Genomic DNA, 9,239 nt, shown 5'->3' on the forward strand with positions numbered 1-9,239 from the left:
TCCTCTTTTTTTTCTTCTTCTTCCTCTTCTTTTTTTATCGGGTATGTCGTTGTCGATATACCCCCTCCCCGATAACTTCGACATGAGGGGGGGGGGGAGGTCGATATATAATAGAACTAGTTAAACTGGTTTATTTTTAGTAAGTACTACTTTATTTTATTTATAGTAAGTGCTTAGTAGTTGAAATAGTTGATTTAATAAAACTACTTTATTTTACTATATATAGAAGTAGTTTATTTTTAGTAAGTACAACTTTATTTTATTTATAGTAAGTGCTTAGTAGTTGAACTAGTTGATTTAATAAAACTACTTTATTTTACTATATATAGAAGTAGTTTATTTTTAGCAAGAAAATTAATAGAACTAGTTTATTTTTTTAGTTCAAGAAATTATTCCCGCATCGACGTCGACGATGCCTATCCCGCATCCTCGTCGTCGACTCGGCGGAGGAGGCCGGCTTGATCAGAGGGGCCATGTCCGGGACTGGGCTCCGCCGGGCTGGTATTGGGAGGTGCTGCCTTCCGAGGGGCATAGGTTGGTGAGGAGCCAGCCCGTCGTTGACCCGATCCTTGTTTGGTGGCGGTCGTGTGGGCCAGTGATGGTGCCGAGGCTTCTGGACACCGCGGAGGTGGTACGTCACCGTGTCAGCGAGGAGGACGAGCACGTCCGTCGCTACATGGTTGCGTTGGAGGCCAGCTTCGACAATACCTGGCAGGTTCTTCAGGGATCTCACTGGAGCTATGATCCTGTGATGGTTCCTTCTCTTTCGGTGTCCACCGCCCGCGCCGATACCCATCGGGCGCTACGGTTCTAGCCGTGTTAGCGATGCCATATGTATGATAGTATTCGAGGTGTATTAGTGATAATATTCAACGATGTACGGACGCAAGAGATGATGTAGTTTTGCTTATAATTGAATGCATGCTAATTTGAATACTACTTTATTTTACGATTTGGTTTTGCTTATTGAATGCAAGAGATGATGTACTTCTACTTTGAATGCTAAAATTGGAGAGCACTATGCGTGGCGTATGCATTTGATTAGTTGATAGCTTATAGGGTTTTTGGTTTTGCAGAAATCTAGGAGCCCCCTCCATCATCCCCGCCATCGTCCCCGTCACCGACCCCCCTGATCTGACATCGAGGTGAGACCAGCCAAATCTCCATGTACATTTCCGCCGACAAATTTCAGGCGCTCGATATGTCCTTTTTTAAAAAGATAATTAAACGATATTTCGGGTTGACTTTAAGTCTATCGAGTCTCCACCATATATGAGAGGACGAAGAATCCCGACGGTTGTCGTGGGGGTAGCTTCTCCTTCGTTCCCGTGTGCTAGACAATTTGGTGTACTGCACTCGGGACCGAAAGGAGGAGCTACCATCATCGACGGTCGCAAATGTCAGAGAGGAATCAGTGAGCGAGAGTCTCCAACCATATATATATGAGAGGACGAAGAATCCCGACTGTTGTCGTGGGGGTAGCTTCTCCTTCATTCCCGTGTGCTAGACAATTTGGTGTAATGCACTCGGGAATGAAAGGAGGAGCTACCATCACCGACGGCCGAATATGTACACCACGTGAGGTGAGAGTTTTCAAGAAAAGACTCGACAGACCGATAGTCAAACCGTGATGAATAATAATGATCTAACTTAGGTTTTTTAGTACATATATTTAATTGTAGATGTTTAATATTTGAATTATGAACATAGGAAATGTCGTACTCGGACGACGAAAGTCTCCCGGGGGAGTGCGACTGGTGCCACGACGACCGAGGTCTATGCGACAGGCCTCACCTAGACGAAGATCGGCGCTTCAACATTAAGCTCGAGGAGACCTTCGATGTTGAAACGGTACGCAACGACGTCAAGTGTTTTTTTCGTAATTAAGCAAGACTTCAACTATTTCAATGTGTAATTTTCATCTTTTACAATTCGACTAGCTTATCCCATGCCATGCAAGACGCTATGTCTTGGAGAGGATGGGTTTTGAAGACCATGAAAGTATGGAAACAAAGAAAATTCACCTAAGGACCCATCATGGTACGGATTTCAAAGTAAAACTGTACAATTCTGAGAGCGTAACCCATTTTGGTTGCAAAAAATGGGAAGCACTTTGCAAGATGTATGGTTTTCATGAGGATATGCTTGTCACCATGGATCTTGGTGATCCTGAAATCAAGAAAGACAATATGGACATTTGGGTCCTTGTTGATACGCCTCCAATTCTACCGCTACGTGAGTTTCTCAAACATAGTTATTAACTTATTTATATTGTTTATTTCAAAATAGTTGACAGCTTATTTCCATTGACAGCTTATTTTCATTCTTCAAAGAATGTGCGGAAGATGGTAGACAAAACCCACTACACCGATGGCTCCGAAATAACTTATCAGGAGAAAAATCATCTGATCGGATTTTGTACTGATATTGAGAATTACAATATCTACAATCAAACTCCTCAACATTATGGTCAATACGTGCCACTAGTTCATGTGTTGAACCACGGTATACCCTGGTAAGATTTTTTACTATTACGACATCCGTGCATCTTTTGCATACTTCTAAAACTAGTACATCATTGCTAACTATGAAGTTATTACTATGTTTTTCAACAGAGAATCCTAACGGATTGTGTGCCTCATTTGATGTATCAGAATGGTAGCCTTGATGTTTTGAACATACATCCAGGTCATCCTACGAATCTCAACTGTCCATACCGGATTTCTAAAAGAAGTGGAGACATGCTAATCAAAGAATGAAAAAAATGTATGGACAGTCGTAAGGAGGTTCTTGGAAGCAAAAGGAAGTGAAGCGCAAGAATTGGAGACAGGATGATCTCCATTCTCCATAATGGAGAGTCAGGGTCTATATTGTTTTATGCTATTTTACCTTAAAGAGGGTATTTAGGTCCTACCTAATACTGATGATCATGTGCGAAGAACAATTAAGTAGGGTTGGTTCGATGACTATGAGGATGATGATCATATGACTTGTTATTAATAACGAGTAGAAGTTGTATGATGATGATTAGTAGGACTTGCTATTATGATGATGCATGATGCGAGCATGAAGAGTTATTATATATCAGCGGGTGAAATGAACATGGATTGGATTGAAGTGAAGGAAACATGCATGTGGTGCATGTCGAAAGTAGTACAATCCAAACTTGAGAAGGTTAGGATTAGTATTAGTTTCGACATGCACCACATGTTGCCTTCACTTCAATCTAAGTCATGTTTAGGCATAGCAGTAGTGTTGATAAACCAAGCACGGAGATATAAGAGAGGACACTTCTCTCTATTAGCTAGCTAACAACCTAAATTAACCCCCAAAACCCCTAAACCAGCCCCTTTAAAAAAACAAAAACCTCAGCTCCTGCCAGCTACTGACGCGTGGATGCCTTTTGGTCCCGGTTGGTGTCACCAACCGCGACCAAAGGCCCTCCTGCCTGGGCTCGCCGCAGCGGCCACGTGGAGGCCCATCTGTCCTGGTTCGTGTAAGAACCGGGACTAAAGGCCTAGGGCATTAGTGAAGGCCCTTACGAATCGGGACAAATGGCCCTTTTTCTACTAGTGAGGATAGTTGTCATCAACCTCTTCTTCTCCATTCTCTTCCATTAGAACCCCTCTTTCTTCATGCTTGGTCCAACAGTTATAGACAGACATGAAACCGGACGTAAACTGGTGGACGTGAATGACTTTTGAGCTAGAGTAATTCCTATCATTCTTACAGACGCCACATGGACAACACATAAAACCATCCCGCTGGTTTGCCTCAGCCGCATGCAGAAAACTATGCACGTCATTAATGAACTGGGGGAGCGTCGGTCATCGTACATACATAAAGTTCATACACACTTATTCTCATAAAACAACATACAACTATCTAGCTAAAGCATTTAAATGCAACAACAAATGGGATCAAAATCACAACTAAGGTAATAATTGACCCAACAACATAATGATACCAAGCCTCTTTATTAACGGCATATTTTAATCTTTCTAATCTTCAAGCGCATTGCATGCATCTTGATCTTGTGATCATCGACGACATCGGCAACATACAACTCCAATTTCATCTTCTCTTCTTGAATTCTTTTCAAATTTTCTTTCAAATACTCATTTTTTTCACATAAATTTAACTTCTGGACAAGAGGGTCGGTTGCAATTTCGGGTTGACATACCTCCTAGATAAAAATAACTATGTCAACTTGATGGGCACAATTGTCATAAACACGAAATGCAACAAATAGTTATAAAACATATTATACCACATCCTAATCATAAACCGGACGAGGGCCGACGGGGATGGATATCAAAACCATGACACTCCATATAAGAAACAGTCATACAAGTAAGAAAATTATACAAGCAACTATCTAAATCATACAAATAAGATTTTTTTCCCACAAAATGGATAAGTACAAGAGCCTCACCAAGGTGGTGCCGGCGACTGGACGGCACGGATGATCGACGGCGGTCAGGATGGGAAGGCACTAGGTAAACCACAACTACACATATGCAAACTAAGAAATTAATTTGAGCTCATATTGCATACAAATCAAATAAACTACCACATAATTACTCCCAAACCAAAATCCACGAATAACGCTACATATAGAGCATGAAACGAGCAGTGAGAGATGAAAGAACAAAGTTGCTAACATTTTAAACACTTGGATAGATGTGGCGCCTCAAATCTTGACAAATCTTGGCAACAATGAAGGATGAGCTCGAGCTAGGGGAAGAACAGATAGGAAAGAAAGGAGAAAAAAGAGAGCTGGACAAAGCAGGGGTTTATATAGGAATGTCTTTAGTCCCGGTTTGTATCCCAGTCTAACACCAGCCTGCCATCATCTCTTTAGTCCCGGTTGGTATATCCAACCGGGACTAGAGGTCACAAACGAACCGGTACTAAACATGGCCGTGACATCGTCCGCTCGTAGCCTTTGGGACTGGGACTAATGGTCCCATTAGTCCCCGGCCAAAATCATGCCGGGCCTATTGCTCTGTTTTCTACTAGTGGTAGTGGATCTTTTGTCTCTACTATCAAGACATGTAACCATCAGCGGGTGAGCTATAGGATAGCTTGCACCTCACCGGGCAAAACAATATTTTTTGTCATTTTTTGCAACACCAACTCGGGCCACTTGTTTAACGTTCTAGTTTCGGCTAGTAACACTTCAGAAAAAAAAATTATTAGCCTAGTACACCGGTAGTATATATCTGTTTTATTTTTATGGGAGCGCTTAGAACTCATTTCGATGAGATATAGTTTGGTCTCATTCATTACGTGATATCATGTCCTCTGTTGTCCGCAACTTGTTTTTTTTCTTTTGAGTTCATGTCGGCTAGGGATTTTTCCTTATCTGAATCCCCACCTCTAGCTCCAACCGCGTCGAGGATCGGCAGTCTTGCAACCCAAATCCGTACGGATAAGCACACCGAGCAGGGGACGATGCTACAAGGTGCCCCGATACAGATCAGGCACCTCCAGGCGAGTCCGACCGTCGAGCACCCGCAGTGTCCCAATCCACCGGATGGATCAGACGGGACGGCCAGATCCAATCCAGGAGCTCGCCCCGTATCCATGCGTAGGCGCAGAGCTCCTCTGAGCGGCCGGACGGATCAGGCGGATCCCATCTAGGCACCCACGTGAGCGCGGCAAGCTCCCTACCGCCACTTTCCTTGGCTGCGTCCAGGGCTTGCCCGACGCCAGCCTCTGACAGCGGCGATGAAGGGATATCCCTGATCTACTACTAGTAGTATAGCAAGACGTCTAAGCCAATATGTGATTTAGCCGTGTCTTAGTGGAATACCTAGTAATTATTTTGCAACATATTTGGTGTCTAGAATAAAATTCCATACGTTTGGTCTCACTTTTCAATTGTGTCGGATTCTGGTTGGAAGGCATGCAACCAATGAGAGCACATGGCGCAGTCAATATATGGCTTTATCATACTCGCAAAAAATAAAAAATATGACTTTATCACGCATACAGATGAAAAGGAAAATCAAAGCTGGTTAGGAAAGAGAACCCAATGTGCTAACACATTACAAGAAGTGCACACAAGCCATGTAGCGTCACATATACTCGATCGATAAATATCGACCTCCCGGGAGTCTTGGTTCCAAGCCCAATTTCTGTGTCAATATGAACATACATCGTCCATATGCATCCCGCCATGTAGGGAGTGGAAAGCTTTCGTCATATTTAGTTAGTTACACGAACTGCGTAGGCTTGAAAGGCACCAGGAATTGTCTAACGACAAAGGGGTACAATGGGTTAACCTGTTTTATCTCTCCGACCTGACCTTGTAACCAACATGGCGATTGGCCCCGGCGGAAGAGACCTTCGCTGTCCAGCACTTGAGCTACACGAGTGTAACTCTCTGGCCGGATTTACTCACATCCCGACATGAGGCTGCAATCGCGAAAGAGAGGGCGGTACCGTGAACATCTTACTGACCACGAAGGTGTAGGTCGTTGGATCTGGCGGCACGGCGAGCCAGCTCCCGTCCCTGACCCTCACCTCGAGTCCCTGCGCCTGCATTGCATGGAAACACCAGTCTCATTGTGAGCCGCAGAGCAGAACCGTGTGGCCGAGCGCTCCCGGACGCCAATGCCTTGAGGATCATCCCCTCCACCGTTCGCTGCAGCTCGTGTTAGAATTATTATGGGCTTGGCCCATCTGAATTTTCAAAAAGTTCCAAATAAATTTCAAAGGCCCATGAACAGATGGCAATTGGAGGTGCAAATTTTAGTCCCACCCCGAGAATGCTGGTGTGAAACCAATTTGAATAATGGACTTTTCCCACTCCACTAAGAGAACACAACACGCTTGCGCTCACATCGCCTCATCGCGCCGGGCATCGGTTTCTTGACGATAACGCGTGGGTTCTCTGATATATATGACTCACCTACCACCGCCAAATACTCCGACGAGCGGGAGAGCAGGTCTTTGGAATCATTCCTCCCATTCGTTGGTCTCGACTAAAGGTTTTGGGAAGTGCCACGCAACAGCTCACGTTCGTCAACACGGGTCGTCTTCCTTCGAAGTCAGGCAACATCGTGTGTCGTCGTCTCCGCCACAGTCTGCTTGACCAGTCTTCACCACTGTTGTCATCGACAGAGTAAATTGATGAAAACCACTACATTTGTGGTTAGGGTAATGGTTTACCACCATTTTTACCGAAAATCACAAAAGACCACCAACTCCGCATTATGAGTAACAAAACACATTGATTCAGAAATGAGTTGTGTCCAATAACAAACCTGACGGGCATGACCCATCTGTTGGGATAATGTGGCAAAAACTAGTCCTAGTCAATGTGTTGACTTGTGGACGTGGACGGGGTCCCACTGGTCAGTCACACACGTTATTTCCCCTCTTCTCCGTCTTCCTCCCGGCCTCCTCGTCTCCGGTCAGTCCGGACGTTTGGGCCAGCTATGGGGAGCCTGGTTGGGTATGAAATTTCCGTCCGTCGCTGACCAGGCAGTCCGCCCAAACGTTTGGGGCGGGCAGGGGGGGGGGGGGGTCCTGTTGTGGATGCTCTTAAGCACCAAGGGGGAAGCACATGGCTAAAATACAAGAATAGGTGACCTTTTTTATGTCCGTCTGAATCGTTTCAAAAAAAGGTCCATCTGAATCGCTTATGACATACTCAATATATGGTTTTACTACATATAAAGGTGAACATAACATATGAAAATCGACTAGCGAAGAGTACCCCATGTGCTGAAATAATGTGGTGGGCCAGCGAGACACCTTCATGTCTCCCTAATTGATAAATATCAATCTCTCTAGAGCCTCTCAGTTCTATTTGCAGTTCCCTCTAGCAAGATGGATAGAGATCTGTCCACAAATCCGAAGAGTGAAAAGTGTTTATCAAATTCATACGCATAGAATCGTGTAGATTTGAAAGGCATCGGGAACACATTGTTCAGCAGTTGGACTAACTCAGTTAACCAGATTTATCTGTACAACCTCACCTAGTGGAGAGGATGGCGTTTGGCCTGCACATGAAGAGACCTTTATGGGCCAGCAGCTGCGGTAAACAAGTACAGTCCCGCCTTATGGTTCTGTAAAACTTTGTGATCCGAACCTCCACTTGCTAGAGTAGTACACCTACTTTGTTTGGATTGCACTTATTGGACACCGAAATCATTTTGCTCTGTTGCGGAAGGCAACTACTGCTGCTGATTCCAACCAATATGTAACATACTCCTAGATAAGAAACTCTTATCTAAGCTTATACCAACTGAGATGTAACCGATGTAGGCTTCCTCCTCTGATCATACGGAACTGCATGCGACCATTCTAACAGTAGGACCGCAAGAGAAGGGCTCTTGTCTTACAGTGAACTTCTCTCGCCGGCCACGAAGCTGAAGGTCGCCCGATGGTGATCGGGCGGCACGCCAAGCCAGCTCCCGTTCGCGTCACCTTGAGGCCCTCCACCTCGTGCTGGATGATCATGGTGATCACATTGTCGTTGCGGTCCGCCTGTATGGGCACGCGAGACACGCCGGTCTCTGCGTTTGGTGGCATGCTGTAGCGCGACAGTCGGAAGACGCGGGCGAGCACGCCCATGTGCGCGTCCATGGGCTCCTCCTGGACGCCAAGGCCCTCGATGACCATTCTCTCCGCCGTCCGCTATAGCTCGAAGGCGTCCCTGGCCGCCGACACGATACTGTCGCTGCACATACACGGATGGACATGGTCACGGGCTCACGGCAAGGAAGTCAGAATGGATCGTAGCCTTGGTTGGCCTCCCGTGGCAGAGGCGTTCCGCTGCTTGGCCTTCTAGGTGCAGGGGGAGGGCAGCCAACGAGCGCCGGAGTCCTGGTCTTTTGTTCTGGTCGAGCGAGTCGTGCGGCTGCATGCACGCAGCAGACGCAGTTGCCGCCTCCCGGGCTTGCTCCCAGCTTGGCCGGCCAGGCTCCAGCCTGCGGACGTCCACCTTGGTGACCTCCATTGGCTGCTGTTGCTCTGAGCCGTCGCTCCAACCGTTCGGGTTGGCTTCTCAAAGGAAGCAGTATGCATGTGTGATGTGATACATGCTGGATCTTTGCTTTAAATCTAGCTATAAAAGTCAGCGGATGAGCTGTTGGACAAGGACTGTTAATCACTTCACAATACAAACTCGTGTCACTTGTTTATGCTAACTGTATCAGTGTATCACCGAGTACAGTCTCTTAAGAAAATCACTATTTAAATTTGAACTCTGCAATGTTCATAGT

At 45.6% G+C, this 9,239-nt stretch overlaps 1 pseudogene; it reads right to left on the reverse strand.

Annotated features, from left to right (window-relative positions):
• LOC123076078 (probable 2-oxoglutarate-dependent dioxygenase AOP1) overlaps positions 1-8,703 on the reverse strand; it is a 36,489-nt pseudogene extending 27,786 nt beyond the window's left edge.
• Between the last annotated feature and the right edge of the window lie 536 nt (positions 8,704-9,239).

Source organism: Triticum aestivum, chromosome 3D (assembly GCF_018294505.1).
Source record: "Triticum aestivum cultivar Chinese Spring chromosome 3D, IWGSC CS RefSeq v2.1, whole genome shotgun sequence".
NCBI lineage: Eukaryota > Viridiplantae > Streptophyta > Magnoliopsida > Poales > Poaceae > Triticum > Triticum aestivum.